The following is a 17,143-nucleotide window of genomic DNA, read 5'->3' as shown; positions in this document are numbered from 1 at the left end:
TTACCATTGTGTGGAAATTTGCCTTTCAAGAAAGGTATCAGCCTAGAGAATTTATATGGCAAAAGATATCCTTCAGTAGTTTAAGGCATTTCAGAGCACCCTGTAACTCCTCCTAGGAGGGAAATTTAACAACTTTATGATATAAAAATACTTTAAGAATGCAGGAAACTAAAACATAAATCAAGGTTGAAGGAAGAAGATCCCTCTAGTGATAGTGCTCCACTGTCTACTAAGTTTAACTCCTACTTGGGCCGGCCCATTCATAGTCAAAGAATCAGTCTGCTTCCTCTATAATCCTTCCCTCTTCTTTTGTACTGTTGACTGAGAGTGTCATGATTTGGACATTGACCTGTTTGCTGGACTCACATCCTCTGACTCTCTGAGATGGTCTATGTCCTGTTTGCCACATCTGCTTCCCTTGGGTTCTACTGTCAGTGTTTCCAACCAAAGTGCACTAACTTTGAACCTTTGACTCCTTCACTCAGAGGATGCTGTCCTTGATAGCAGGAGACCAATTTCCCACCCCATTCATGAATATCTACCTCATGGAAAGATACACAAGCTTCTGTCCCTGACAACAACCCTTCTTGCCAGATGTTGTACTTGGAAGCCCCGCCTTATTTACATCTGAACACTGTCCATCATTTGCACTGAGTAATATTGGCTGACTACTTTGCACAGGGAATACCAGAGTCATGGTGTTGGAATTATTATTTTATGCTTTTCCTCTAGTTTAAAAAGAGATTTTAAAAAAAAACCTGGTTTCATAATGAACAGAAGAGAAGGCATGACGTTATTAACCTGAAAATAAAAAGGCAAATGCTTATTAAGGCATGTTGGTCACTATGTATTAGAGGACAGGAATTCCTAGTGATGCAATCTGCCTCATCCAGCAACTGAGTACAGAAAACCTTTTCATATGTGCTAAGACTGCAGCTGCAATAAAGCCTTCATGCAGTCAGCTCTGACTGTGGTCCTAGTTTCTCCACTGAGGTTCAGATCCCTGGAGGTATAGTGACATTTCCAGATGAAGCATGGCACCCAAATTCTTTTTTAGGCCCCCAAATTGATACCATGTGAACAAATAAAATGGTATATGGGGGAAACTTCAGGCCAGGTCTTGGTGGTCTTAAGGTCAATAAAAATGTTATTTTTAGGAAAATAATCATCAATGTTAAAGATTAATTATCTGCTTAAATCATGGTAATGAGAGTAACTTTTTCTAGTGAGTGTAAAGTTTTATGCATCATATGTCATGACTTTAATAAAAAAACAGCTATAGGATAAAACAGAATTGACAGTGCAGAGTCTATATGAAAGTGGATGAAAAACAGTGTGACTGAATTTGAGGAGATAAATCAGTTTTCTGATAAACTCTATTTTCATGTTCACAAATGAAGTCATAGAATTATTCTTACAGACGTCAAAAACAGTTTAGCTTGCCTAGAAGGAAATAAAACTTAGCATCAGAAAATTCTTAATTTATAAGAATGACAGTTTTGTCTGAAATATCAGATCAATAAGACAACATGATTCTTGTATGTTTTAGATAATAAATGGTCATCTATGTGGATCTAGTCAGGAAAACTAGAACCACTCGAGATGTTTTGAACAGAAGGAATTCAATAGAGGGACTTGACAGAGGTTAAGGAGGTGGTAAGAAATCCTACAGGGAATGATGAGGTAATTCACAGGTCAAAAATAGCACGAAGCACAATCTCTAAGCTCAGTAGAAGGAAATGCAATTACTAGGAACAGAATTTGGGAATATCTATCAGTAGCTACAAACTATAGGGAAGTCTTCCTAGTGAAATCATAGTAGAAATAGGCATCCCTCAAGATGTAGTGTGAAGCAAAGAGAATGGAGTGAGATACTCTGCCTTCTATCAGGCTCCCTCCCCAGTCTGTCATCAACCAGGAAGTAAGAGTACAAGAACCTGGGATATGTAATTTCTAATGAATAACATATGGGTAGTATGGCAGACTGGTAACTGACTAGCATATTTAGTATCTTTGAAGACATGCATATGTATATGTTTTCATTAATTAAAATTCCCATGTCTTAAGTGTACTTTGAAAGTGAAAGTTTTTGCACCTTTTAAGATAGATTTTAAGTTTTAAAAATGGAGGAAGGAAAGCCATAGGTCATCAGCTGTAGTATACTTGACACTTATTTACTTGGTGAGATATATAGTGATATCTCTCTGTACCCATCCACCTTCGTATCTTCATGTTTTCGTAAATGTTCACTGCTGTCTCCTGTCCTTTTTTAATTTTAGCTTTGGGATTATCCTGTAAACAAGAATGATTTCATTCATTTTTATAACCTAATCCCTCACAGGGTGAGGCAAACTACAGAGTAGAGGAGTACTTACTGGTGACTATTTTAGACTTGTAAATTTTATAAGTTTAAATATCTTACTCAGTGCTAGGACATGAGAAGGGAAATGCCTGATTCAATGATATAAACACAGCAAACATCAGCTTAGCATGTAGGTGGGGGGATATCCAAGCAAAAAAGGTTTTTTAGAGCATCCCTACTTCTGAGACACTAGTAATTTTGTAAGTATGAACTACTCAAGCTGATCAGAGATTCAACAGCCTTTTTCCCTCTCTGGTATAGGATCTATTCTCTAAAACACAGAAATTCAGAAGTATTTGCTTTTAATAGTATTTAGTGCAACTTGCTTCTAAGTCTGTGGGACACATCTGGAAGTTTGTGTGTGTTTCACATAACAAATACTTCTATAGTGTTTGTTACTTGTCACTACTATTCAAAGCTATTATTAGTACATTAGTCATGTAAACAACTGTATTCAGGTAGGTACAGATGAGACACAGCTATTACTTCTCCTTTTGATATAATTGAGCAAACTATGGGGCAAAGAGATCAAACACCTGTTCTGAGGCTATACAGCTGGTACTTGGTGCAACCAAGATTTGAGCCCACACAGTCTAACATCTGTGTATTTTTTAAACCTTGTGACCTCCTATGTCAATTTCACTATGCCTTGACAAACTTTTCTAAGATAGACAGATGGATGGTTGCATAGACAGATAGATACATAGGGCAGCATTGAAGCTTCCCTTAGTGCCAAAGAACTCCCATGCAGTACTGGGACTCAAACCTGGATTGTACACATAGCAAGGCACATGCTACCTACTGAGTTATCTCACGGGTCCTAGCCTCTGTAAGGAAGAGCCCTAGCTCTCAGCTAGCACGCTATGCCATCCTCTTCAATGTGGCAGTCTCAAGGTAGTCAGAGTTATTACCTGGCAACTCAGGGCTCCAAGAGTGTGTTTCAGTGAATAAAAAAGGAGCTCTGTAGTCTTTTATGATGTGGTCTCAGAACTCACCTAGTGTAACTTCCTTGCAATTTCTAGATTAGTGATGAAACTATTTAAAACCAGGAGTACAGGAAAAATGTCAAGGAATTTTCAGTCCTACTTTAAAGCCATCACTATGAGCAAAGTACCAACAGAAATAACCACAACATATGATACCTAGAATGGTGGGTTGGTTTTTATTTGCTGAAATGACCTTATGGTTTCCTATATTTGTTCCTCATTTATCTAAAACGGGAAATGGAAGGAAATAGAGTATTTCCTTAAGGCTGCTCTCTGTTCCAAATGGTATTCTTCTAACGCCTCCCTTGACTCTGACAACCTTTTAAATGGCATCAGACAAGACTTCCCCTGACTTAAGTTTCATTGATGTAGTTGTACCCAAATAGAAAATGTTCTGTTGCCTATATTCAAAACACATTGCTAAGCCAATTTTCTTTAAATTTTCCTGAATTTCCTCCCCTGGGAGGATTATACAACTGCCAAGTTTGACTTTTAAAGTTTCAAATACTTGTAATACTCAGTGGAGAGAAAAAGAAAGTGTTTTGGTAAGGTAATCTTGGTGTGTGTGTGTGTGTGTGTGTGTGTGTGTGTGTGTATTTGTTTAAGTATATCTTGTCCTTAGAGAAAAATCCAGTTTTTCTATTTCAACTTAACTATAAAATACTAAACTAATCTGGATCAAATCTTTTGAGTACAGATTCAATTTATATAGCCAGTGACTATCAAAAATTTAAACTAAAAAATACTGGCAAAACCTCTCAACTCACCAGAACTCTGTTTTTGATTAGTATCTTGAGTTGGGACCAACGTAGCATTTTTTTAAAAAATAACCCGTGGTGGATGCCACAATAGAATATTTAATGACATTTCTTCATGATGTGTCCTGAGGGAACAGCTAAGATTAGTATCCAGATGAATATTTCAAAATAGGAACATTTCCTTTTGTGTCCTAGTCCAAGAAGGTAATGTCACATGCAGACAGACAGATTCTGGAGAGAGATGGCTGCTTCATACCTTTATGATCAGGTTAATTCTAACCACATTGCTGGCTGCCAGATTTGTCCTTTCCTCTGTCAAATGATGGCTTGCTGTAATAAAACAGTTCACCATTACATCACCTATGATGACATCAAAATGTGCACCATCTAAATGTTAAAGGAGATATCAGTGAAATTGTTTTTATTAGTTAAAAATGAGCCAGCATGAAATTAGATCACATAATCAGTAAAAATTTGAACTTACCCAGTCATCAGAGTATTATATGCTGAATATCTAATTCCATACGTAGTGTTGACAGAATTAACTTAATTAGAAAACTATCTCAGACCACCTACAACAATTAAATTTCTTTTAAGATCCATATAAGCAATACAGAAAGTTTAATATGATTTGCACTGTGTTTAAGAGCCATAAGGTAAAGATTAAAGATGTTCCTTCTGGGGTTGGGCTTTCAAGACTTGAATTCCATTGCTATTACTTAGAGGTGAATGTCTTTGGACAAATTACTTTTCCACTCAGTGCTTTTTATATTTCCTTTCTAGAATGAGCATAATAAAAGCATTTTTTTTTTTAGTGCTGTTGTGAGGATCAAACTTACTCTCAGTGTTTAGAAGAGTAGCTGGCACACTGTAAGTGTTCAATAAAAGTGATTATAATGTATGCTGTTGTCTGTTTCTGATATTTTACTTATTTATTTATTCCCTTTTGTTGCCCTTGTTGTTTTATTGTTGTAGTTATTGATGTTGTTGTCGTTGGATAAGACAGAGAGAAATGGAGAAAGGAGGGGAAGACAGAGAAGGGGAGAGAAACAGAGACACCTGCAGACCTGCTTCACCCCTTGTGAAGCAACTCCCCTGAAGGTGGGGAGCCGGGGGCTCGAACCAGAATCCTTAAGCCAGTCCTTGCATTTTGCACCACATGTGTTTAACTGCTGTGCTACTGCGTTTCTGATATTTTTATCTGTTAATCAACATAATTTCTGTAGTACCCACAAATGAGGAAATAAGTTTGACCTTCAACATAATCATTTGGTGACTTTGGGGAAATTGTTGTCAATATGCTTAGTGGGATTATAAGGGAATGCATGCAAAATGGGATACGCTTTCAAGCCAAGCTTGCTAAAACAGGTGAAATAGTGACTAGTAAATAAACAGCATTAATAATCCAAAGAAAAATGATGAACTGAAATAAAGCAACAATAACATTTTTTATGGAAAAGGATGAGAAAGAAGGAAAATATACCTCTACAGATTTCTTTTTTTTAATTTTAAAAATTTATTTATTTTCCCTTTTGTTGTAGTTATTATTGTTATTGATGTCGTCGTTGTTGGACAGGACAGAGAAGTCCTGTTATTGATGTCGTCATTGTTGGACAGGAGGGGAAGACAGAAAGGGGGAGAGAAAGATAGACATCTTGCAGACCTGTTTCACCACCTGTGAAGCGGCTGTGAAAGCAGAAGTACACTAAAGTTTGCAGTGAGTATCCCCCCAACACTTTCTCTCCACTATTCCAACCTTTGGGTCCATGATTGCTCAACAATTTGTTTGGCTTTGTATGTTAACACTCTTTTCAGCCACCAGGTGCCAGATGCCATGAGGATGCCGGCCAGGCTTCCCTGGACTGAAGACCCCACCAATGTGTCCTGGAGCTCTGCTTCCCCAGAGACCCACCCTACTAGGGAAAGAGAGAGGCAAACTGGGAGTATGGACCGACCAGTCAATGCCCCATGTTCAGTGGGGAAGCAATTACAGAAGCCAGACCTTCCACCCTCTGCAACCCACAATGACCCTGGGTCCATGCTCCCAGAGGGATAGAGAATGGGAAAGCTATCAGGGGAGGGGATGGGATATGGAGATTGGGTGGTGGGAATTGTGTGGAGTTCTACCCCTCCTACCCTATGGTTTTGTTAATTTATCCTTTCTTAAAAAAAAAAAAAAGTAATAACCACAAATAAAAAGAAATCAATAAAAAATTAAAAGTCTTTAAAAAAAAAAAGGAGTTGGTGTATTGTACCAAAGTAAAAGACTCTGGAGTGATGTGGGGGGCAGAAGGGGAGTACAGGTCCAAAAAGGATGACAGAGGACCTAGTGGGGGTTGTACTGTTATGTGGAAAACTGAAAAATGTTATGTACAAACTATTGTATTTACTATTGAATGTAAAACATTAATCCCCCAATAAAGAAATAAAAAAAGAAAAAAAATGTATTTACTTTCCCTTTTGTTGACCTTTTTATTGTTGTAGTTATTATTGTTATTGATGTTGTCGTTGTTGGACAGGACAGAGAAGTCCTGTTATTGATGTCGTCGTTGTTGGACAGGAGGGGATGTCAGAAAGGGGGAGAAAGATAGACATCTACAGACCTGTTTCACCGCCTGTGAAGCGGCTCCCAAGCCAGGGGGCTTGAACCAGGATCCTTACACCGGTCCTTGCGCTTTGTGCCACGTGCGTTTAACCAGCTGCACTACTGCCCGACTCCCTAATTTCTATTATTATTATTATTATTATTATTATTATTATTTCTGTCAGGGTTATTGATAGAGTTTGGTAAATAAATTTTCTCATAATTTGAAAAATAATCAGACCAAGTAAAAGAGGGATTTTTTTTTTTTTTAAAACCAGTGCACTGCTCTTCTCTAGTTTATGGTGATACAGGGGATTGAACCTGGGACTTTGGAGCCACAGGTAAGAGAGCCTCTTTGCATAACCATTATGCTCTCTACCCCCACCCCAGAAGAGGGAGTTCAACTTCATAATACAATAAAGTGTTACTTGAATTTAAGTTTTAAAATCTATTAAATGTGTTATGCTAAAATGTATTCTGGGCTAAACTAGTGAACAATGGCATGCTGCTAAATTTTCAATTCAAAGAATTATGGACTGGCAAGACAGCTCATGTGGATAGTGCACTAGCTTCATGCAAACTAGGTTCAAGCCTTGTCCCTACTGCACCACAGGAACACTTGGTGCTTTGGTTTCCACCCCCTGCCACCCACCTTTCTATCTGGGTAAATAAATAAATAAAAAAGATAGGGGAACCGGGTGGTAGCACCGCAGGTTAAGCACACATGGCACAAAGCGCAGGGACGGGCTTAAGGATCCGGGTTTGAGCCTCTGGCTCCCCACCTGCAGGGGAGTCACTTCACAGGCGGTGAAGTAGGTCTGCAGGTGTCTATCTTTCTCTCCCCCTCTCTGTCTTCCCCTCCTCTCTCCATTTCTCTCTGTCCTATCCAACAATGACGACATCAACAACAACAATCATAATAGCAAGGGCAACAAAAGGGAAAAAATTAAAAATAAATAAATAAATAAATAACATTAAAAAAAAAAGAAGCTCAGAAGTTGAGGAGGGGAGGGTTACTAGGATTACTAAGGGGAGAATAAGATGATGGCTTGGTTGAGGGTGAATGTATTGCTACCTACATGGGAAAATATGGAAATTTTGTACCGTCACAACAACAACAAAAAAATCCTGTAATCAATATGTCCTCAGTAACATATTGGGATATGGATAAAATAAAGCTGACTAGAAGTGGTGTAATTCCTGCAACAAAGGAAGGAAGGAAAGGAGGGAGGGAAAAAGGGGGGGAGATAAGGGAAGGGAAGAATCAAGATGATTTTCTTCTAGAAAGAAAAATAAGTTGAGGGGGGTCAAATGGTGGCTCACTCGGTAGAATACATATTCCAATGCATGAAGACTTGAACTGAAGCTCCCAGCCCACGCCACCCCACCCCACCCCGCCTGCCATAAAGGAAAAGCTTCACAAATAGTGGGGCAGTGCTGCAGCTGTCTATCCTGTCACACTCTCTCCCAACCTCTTGATTGTTTATTCACACACACCCCCACCTTTAGTTCAAGAAAGAAAATAAAGTTAAGTACAATGTGTGTAAACCAAGTTGGAGCTCAGTAAGATAGCTCACCTGACTAGTGACCCTGCTGTGCTTTGCATATCACCAAGGTATGAGCCACCACCACAGTGGAAGAAACTTTTGCGCTATTTATTTCTCTGTATTTAAAAAAGCTAGCCTGGAGCACTGAAGCCCTGGTGACAATGGTAACAATAAAATAATTCTCCCTCTCTCTCTCTCTCTCAGAAAACAGACTAGGATTGCTGAAATCACATATGTATGAGGTTTTGACTCATAAAAGATAAAAAAATGTGTGTGTGTGTGTGTGTGTGTGTGTGTGTGTGTGTGTGTGTGTGTGTGTGTGTAGATATCTCTGATGTATGGTTTTTAAAATGATACTAAAGGGAAGGTGAAATAGCTGACTTGGATCATGTGTTGCTTTGCCATGCACATAGCACAAATTCAATGTCACTATCAAATTCACATGCACATAGCACAAATTCAAGCCCTCACTATCCCCCACTGAAGGAAGAGTTGATTCTGTGGTCTCTTTCACTCTTTTTCTTTCTACCTCTCTGTCTCAATCTAAATAAAAATAAAAATATATCTAGGAAACTGTGATTCTCTGAATCTAATATCAGATAGCTGCCCTCTGTGTGAAATATTTGTACATAAATATGCATATGCTAGTATGTATACAATGTGTTGGTTTCCGTAAGATTGCCTGTGCATCTGTTAGACCTGGTTATTATTACAATAATTCAAAGCAGAAAATGAGGGATGCATTTATTTTTTTCTCTCATTTTATACATTATGATACAGTTTAGTTTTTCAACATCTTGTGGAGTTTTACTTTTTAAGTTATCAGAGGTTATCTGAGTAGCAGATTCTTGCATTATAATTTTCTTTCTTCATTTTTCTACAATTAAATAAAATATTTTAAATAATACTTAAATTAAAAATATGGCTCCTCCTGGAAATAGCTCCCCCAATATAATGCACACTTTACCATGTGTGAGCACTCTGATTACAGGAGAACAAACAAACATACTGGAGCACCAAATACACAGGAACCATCACCAGCTAAGGAGTAATATTGTGGTTATCTCTCTCCATTGGTTTCTGAATCTGAGATCAACAGGAAAAAAATGATAAATACAGCCTGCAAAGAACAGTGGAAGTGTGTAGGCATTAAAGATCACTGGAGAAGAGCTGTTTTCATTCAGTTCCTTTTGTATATTAAAGGAAGATAGAAGTCCAGTTAGTAAAATGGACTTATTTAGTTTCTGATTCTAGGACAAATTGAATTGATCTGAAATTTCCTTCCTAAAAGTGCTTCATTTGTTTACTGTTGAAAATGAAGGACATGTGGGAATGTAATTCAGTTATCTCCCAGTAGCTCCATAATAAAAACCACTTAGAAAATACAAATGAAGTAAATTATAGCACATGTTCTTTTACTGAAAAATAGCCAAATAGTTCAGCTTCTGTCTGCTTCTATGCCTGGAACTTTGTAATAATGTATTAACTCTAGTTAAAGTGAAGCAAGCTCAGACTTACTCTGAATTCAAATAATAAGGATACTCAAAAAACTAAAGTTTTTACTCCTTGTACAACTTTTATAAATAGAAGCAAATAATAAGTAGTAATTTCTATCTCCCTTCCTCACATTCTTCCTTTCTTCTTTGCTACAATTCCATAGTGCCTCAAATGATCAGAACAAATGTGATACAATTTTTACATATTTTAAGATTAACTGTTAGGATAAGAGTAATACTTGGTTGTAAACACAACTCTGAAGGTTTTTATTATAGAAACTTAACCAAACATAAATGTTTAAAACTAGATTCTGTCTTGACATTTTTTATAATTAAGTATGATATATAAATAACCAAAATATGAAGTGGCATTTGGAGTTCACTGTTGAACTGCTGAATATGACAACTTCAATTACCAGCATATTAAAGCAACCAAATCCCTATGCTTTCTTATATACTTGTCCAAAAGGAGGCTGAAATAGTAATTTGTAAAATCAATACTAAATTAGCAAAAACAAATTGTTAGGAAAGAAGGTCTATGGTTAACATTAACTTCTGAAAACACTTAATATAATGATATTCTTTCCTTAAATTTCTCCGTATTAGATCAAATACTGTAATGTTAGCCACTTCATGCATTTTAATAGGTCTTTTAACAATTAACTGCTTACACAAAAAATGTTAATCTGGTAATGAGAAGAGTTAGTTTCTCCTTTTAGGCAGACTTAGTTGACTACTGAATATATACTGGTTGGCATGAATGATCTTATGGAAATAATCTTAACATAAATATTGGCTGTTGTGGGAAAATTTTCAACCTCTATGTACTTGTAAACTACAAGTGTGTTCTCACACTTGTAAACTTGTAAACTCACAAGTGTGAGTGCGTTCTTCCTTCTGTCCTTTCTACACTGGTTAGTATAATTTCATTTTTTTAACTTTATACTTCTTTTGACTTTTTTAATTAATTTATTTATTATTGGATAGAGACAGATAGAAATTGAGAGAGATGGGAGAGATAGAGGGAAAGTGACAGAGAGACACCTGCAGTTCTACTTTACCACTTGTGAAGCTTTCCCCCTGCAGGTGAGGACCAGGAGCTTGAACCAGGGTCCTTGCTCACTGTACTATGTCTGCTTAACCAGGTGTGCCACTGCCTGGCCCCTGGTTAATATAATTTTAAATCCTTTATTTCCCTGTGGGACTTTTAAGTGTCCTCAGATCTTACCTTGTCAATCTCCTATAACCTTCTCCTTTATCCCATGCTTCTGTTCAGTGCAAGGATTTCCCATCGCTTGCTTAAATAATTACAGCCACCTTTTAATTTGTCCTTCTGCCTCCAATCTGGCACTACTCCAAGCAATCATGTTTACTTCCACCAAAGAGATTTTTCTCAAAGTCAGTCCTATGGGGAAAAGTCCAAATTCCTTTACCCAGCAAAGTACTGGCACCCCTCTCTCCTCTTCTGTTCAATCATACTAAATTGCTGGCTATTTCTTTAATGCTTCTTGATGTTTCATGCTTTCCTGCCTTTACCCCTGCTGTTCCTCCTGCCTGGAATTCCCTTCCCCCTTTCTATCTGCCCAACACCTGCTCAGTTTTCATTACTCAACCCAGTATTCATTATTATGTCCACCCAAGAAACCTTCCTTGACCTCCAAGGGAAGGTGGTAACTCTATTCTTGATTTAATTTGTATACATTGTGGATAATCTGATTGATTTATATAAATTGCCACATTCGTCTTTACAGAAGTTGAACAGGGTCTAGAGAAATAAGTCATTAAACACATAAATGAACAAAGTGTAGCAAATAGGTTTCTCAAGCCCACAAATTTACTTTATTCTTGACAGATGGCAATTTAATTTTGAGACACTTCAGATAGGCACTATCCCAGGTGAGCAGAAGACTCAGTGTTTATTTAGAGTTCCTCCCAAAGCTGACAGACCCTAAACCAAGGATTTGAGTGCATGTAGATTACAAGGAGGTGAAGAAAACTATTAGGAGTGAAGAAACAAGGCAGGGAAGGGAAGGGAGCCAGTACAGGGTATATTATCAAGCCAGTTGTCACTGTAGGTAACTGGAATTTCCCAAAGGTGTGAAGGAAGTGTGTGCATGTGTGTGAGTGAGGGAGGTTGATAAGTACATTGACTTCTATTGGTAATTGGTTGAGTCTGCTACTGGGAGATAGTAATTTCTGAGTACATTTGGTTAACTTCACACATGGGCAGGGAAAATTCCACCAAATAAAGAAAGCCACTAGTTGTTAATCAGGTATGTCCTGGAGTGGCCTGAGCTGAGGATTTATTTATTGATTGGATAGAGACAAAGAGAAACTGAGATGGAAGTGTGTGGGGGGGAACCTGTATCCCCACTGCATATGAAAACCAGAGACTGGAATCAGGGCTCTTGAACATTGTACTATGTTCACTGTAACAAGTGTGCCACCATCAACTCTAGCAAAATTTTCATACTGAAATATTAAACTGAGATGTAAAAGAAAATCAATGAGTTCTATGAAGGCCCTAACGGAGAGATGAGTATATCTGGCAGCTTAGAGATAACTATCTTTTAGCTTATGAACTTTGTGTGTTTCAACAAGTTAGGAAAGGTGCAGAAACAGGCAAATAAAGCTTTAAGTGGGTGAAAGATCCATAGGTGTCAAATACACTATTTTGTTGAAAAAAAAAGTACACGACCACACAGAAATTCTCCAATAATGCCAGCATATGAACCCATTGTTGATTTTGTTAAAAGCCTACATGTGTCTTCAATTATTCAAGGACTCTTTGGAGTTACTTTTCACATACTAATAACTCCTTCCATTTACATTCTTTCGTTCATTTACTAAAGTTTCTCATCTCAATCCTAACTCACTTCCATGGCAGCCTCCTTCTATGCCATTTTTTTCTATATTTTTGATCTATCAACTTTATCAAAGAGTTGTTACAAATTTTTGGTCTATCAGTTATTCCCCAGTTTTTACCAGCATTGAGGACAATGAATCATCTCTTTGAAAATTCCCCTCTTATGAAATCTGAAACAATTTACCATTACCTGTTTTTTTTCCCATTTTTTTTTTTTTTTTTTGCTTCTAGGGTTATCGCTAGGGCTCAGTGCCTAAACACTGCTTCTGGAGGCCATTTTCTCCATTTTGTTGCCCTCATTGTTGCACTTGTTGTAGTTGTTATTGTTGTCATAGCTGTTGTTGTTGAATAGGACAGAGAAATTGAGAAAGGAGGGGAAGACAGAAAGGGGAGAGAAAGATAGACACCTGCAGACCTGCTTCACCACTTGGGAAGTGACACCCTCCCCCTGCAGGTGGGGAGCCGGGGAGGGGGGGGGCTCGAACCTGGATCCTTAGACAGGTCCTTTGTGCCATGTGCGCTTAACCCACTGCGCTACCACCCAGCTCCCTCCTGTGGTATCTTCTGTGTCACTCTTGGGCAATCTTTTCCTCTCAAAATGTGTAAAACCTAGTTCAGATAGTTGCAACCCAGCACCGCATCCCTTTTCCTGAACTCAAGGCAAATGATAAATTATGAAATACACTATATTCCATGGATATTTAACTAGACTCTGGCAGGCACTTCAAAAAAGAAACAAAAGAGGAACAAAAAACACCACCGTGATGTGGTGGGAGTGCACCTGATTAAACATACATATTACAATCCATAACCCTGGGTTCAAACCCTCAGTCTCTACTTGCAAGGGTGAAGCTTCATGAGCTATGAAGCAGTGCTTCAAGTGTCTCTCTTTTCCTCTCCCTCTTTATCTCTCAATGTCTCTCTGTCCTATCAAATAAAAAAAACTTAAAAAGAAAAAGAATAGCATGGCCATGGCCACTGGGAGCAGTGGATTTGTTATACAGGCACTAAGCCCCAACAATAGCCTTGGTGGGAAGGAGAGAAAGAAAGAAAGAAAGAAAGAAAGAAAGAAAGAAAGAAAGAAAGAAAGGAAGGAAAGAAGGAAGGAAATATCCCACTTCTGCATCTGCATCTCCTTTTTAGCTTTGTTCATCTCCTCACTGCTAAAAGGATCACTATATTTTTGTGACTCAAACTCCAAACCTACATATACTGTTGATTCTTCCCCAATACTCTACCACTAATCTCCAAGCCACACCTGCCCACATTATCTCCCTTCCAGCTTTCACAAAGGCTTATTTTTAATGTGAACTTTAGATCTCCACTACTATTTGTGTGTATAATTACAAAAATTATCTGGCCCCTCCACTTCTAATTTATTCCTTACCACTGCATTCTATAAAAAAATTATATTTAATTTTCTAATATGCATCTTCAACCATGCCCTTCCTCTGGTCAAATTCTATGACATTGATCCATTCAGATGGACTAGAGTTTGTCCTTAGAGTAGCAGTCAAAGCCTCAAGATCTAACTACACAAATCTTGGATACTCTCTGCACCCAAGATCTACTTTTTACCTTTCTTTAAACCTGACTGGTTGATCTCTACTGATTGTGTAGAGTGAGATTCCCTGCCACTGCATAATCCCCTCTTCTTGAGTATTGAAAAGTAGGTGTCATGCCTAAGATGTTCAGAACAGGCCTTCCCAAAGCCACATAGAGAGAAGTACTGTAGGTCGACTCTTTACAACCTAATTAACAGAAAATCAAAGTATTTTAATTCTAGTGACAGGACAAGCAAATATATTCACACGTAATAATAAAGTACAATTTAATAAATATAAAAAACAACCTATTTAAAAGATAAATCATTGTTTTTATGTAGCATGTGCTAACTTAACATTCATTTTTTTTTGGTACTAAGGAATACAAAAGAAAATAGCATAATGCAATTCTAGTTTTCTAAGAATTAGTCATGTGCATATGTAGTTATTAAAATGCTGGATCAACTATTCTTGACAACTATTTTCTCACTTATTTTTCACAGCTCTGTGATACAACTTATTAATCCATACATAGTACTTATAAAAAAGCTGAGAGTATAGAACTTGCGATTGCTTTAGATACATCTTAAATGGTATACTGCTAGGCAATGTGATAAAAGCACTTAGAACAAAGAAAGGAAAACATACAAAGTCCTGTATTTCCAAAGTCAGACCACATTTCACATGCAAAGAGTCCCATAATTCACTTCATACACAAAGTAAGACGCAATCCGAATCTTATATTTTATATTTTAAAATTCCCTGAGTCTACATATGCCATTTACTTGGCCACCTGAAGCAGGCACACTATCCATCCATCCATCCATCCATCCATCCATCCATCCAACCTACCTACCTATCTACCCATGTATTTACCTTGAAGCAAAGCAGTAGACATAATAAATTCAGCCATATAAAGCCAAACTGGAATTAGAAACTATTTGTCAACTGTTTGTTAAGCTTTAGGGTAAAGGAGATAGCATGATGGTTATGCAAATAGACCTTCATGCCTAAGGCTCCAAAGTCCCATAAATCAAGAGTTAAGCAGTACTCTGTTAAAAATAAATAAATAAAATTGTTGAGCTTTGATCAATATATATTTACTAGTTTCCTACTATGTGCATCTTAAAACTTGTTCATTCACAAATTCATTCTCCTGCAGTTTTTAAAATGTAGGTCAGAATTTGCCTGAAAGCAACAATAAGGACTTTGCCTACTAGGTCTACTTTTCATCCCACTCATGCTTTCTTCTATATCTAACTATTCATGAAATAGATTAAAGTTTGTCTAGATACTGCACATTTTCTGTACCTTCTGTGATTCCTGTAAAAAACCTTTCAGTTGAAGCAGAACTGGTGTTGGGTGTCACTCTAGCGGGGAAGTATGCTAAAAAGCCAAGAGGTTTCTCAAGGGAGTTGCCACAGGTTTTAGTGGAATGACAATTACAAGGATTATTTAATGCCTACTGTGACCTTTACTATTGAGGACCATTATTTTAATGCTAATTTGCATAATGGTTGGCCCAGCAAGAACAATGGTGAATGCTAATAGCTGCAGGATGCAATAAAATTAAACATTATCTGAGTTGAACTACTAAAGGAAAAGTTGCCAAAGTCTGACTGTCTAAGCACTTAATTTTATCACAGGTCAAATCCACACACAATCAAATCTGGCTATGAAAAAAAGCAGCACAAAATAACTGGAAGGGAATATCTGCAACCTCATTTATGTAGAATCCTTAACTGGCAGGCTTTACTTTTTTTTCTTTCTTTTTTTTAACCAGAGCACTGCTCAGCTCTGGCTTATGGTGGTGCAGGAGATTGAGCCTGAGACTTTGGAGCTTCAGGCATGAAAGCTGTTTGCATAACCATTATGCTATCTATCCCTGCCCCAGGCTTTACTTTTTTTAAAATGACTTGGCTGATTTTGAAGTATCTGAATTTGTAACTATCTTCACCCTTCTTCAAACAAATCTTCACCTCTACGACAGCTGCTTCCTACATCTGGCAGATAACACCAAACTTGATACATGCAGAAAGAATTAATCTCACTTCATTATCCATACATATATCTACACTTCAGAAAAGGTAGAGCTGGCCATGGCTAACAAGGCAAAACAGACCGATACTCCAACAGGTAAAAATGCTGCAATCTGAGTTGCAGGCTTGGGGGTGTGGCTATAAATAGAGGGGATTAAAAACATTCAGCTACTCTATTTAGATGTGTCTCTTTTAGCTATCCCTGTAGCCTGAAAAATGGGTGGACATGGCCATTCTCTATACCCTGTATTACTCTCTTAAAAAAATATGTACTTATTTATTGACGTTACTCCCAAGCATTCACTCATTTTCACCACAAGAGGGCAGCCATCTCTAAAAAAACAACCAGAATCGGTCTTTTAAGAGATATAAGGCCAAAAGTTAGAAAGTTGTGCTTGAGAGAGGCAAGTTAACAATCCCTCAGAAACTGTATTATCATACAGAAAAGAGATCCTTGGTAGACAATACTAAACTGGAATACAGTGTCTAGAAGTCCTGATTTCTTCTCATTCTTGACTACTGAAGATTACTTTATAAATTTACAAGTTCTATTTCTCAAGTTATGAAGACTTAAGGCTGCAAGACTTCCTCGATGTCATCACCAGATTTATTCTTCATCTTTACTTGAAAAGTATCTAACTGCTATCAGCTTTCTCCTCTTCTTTAAAAGCTACATATTGCTTTAGATCTCACAGAAGTTTAGATTTTGTTTTAAACCTTATTGATAACAGAAACAACTGTTCACTTTTCAAGCCATGGGGAAGGAAATTAATTCTGGAAGCACAGTAAAGACTTTTGGACTGAAGTGTCTATGAGTAAAGTGTGTTTAATAATCTTTTGGGTGTCTAATGATTCAATCAGTTAACATAGCTTTTTTTTTTTCCAGGGAGTAAAGCAGCAGGTTCCTGAATATGTTCCTTCCTGCCCCACATCCCAATACACACTAAATTTATTTTCCAAG

The sequence above is a fragment of the Erinaceus europaeus genome, chromosome 1 (genome assembly GCF_950295315.1).
Source record: "Erinaceus europaeus chromosome 1, mEriEur2.1, whole genome shotgun sequence".
NCBI classification, from domain to species: Eukaryota; Metazoa; Chordata; class Mammalia; order Eulipotyphla; family Erinaceidae; genus Erinaceus; species Erinaceus europaeus.
This window is presented reverse-complemented; position numbering follows the sequence as displayed.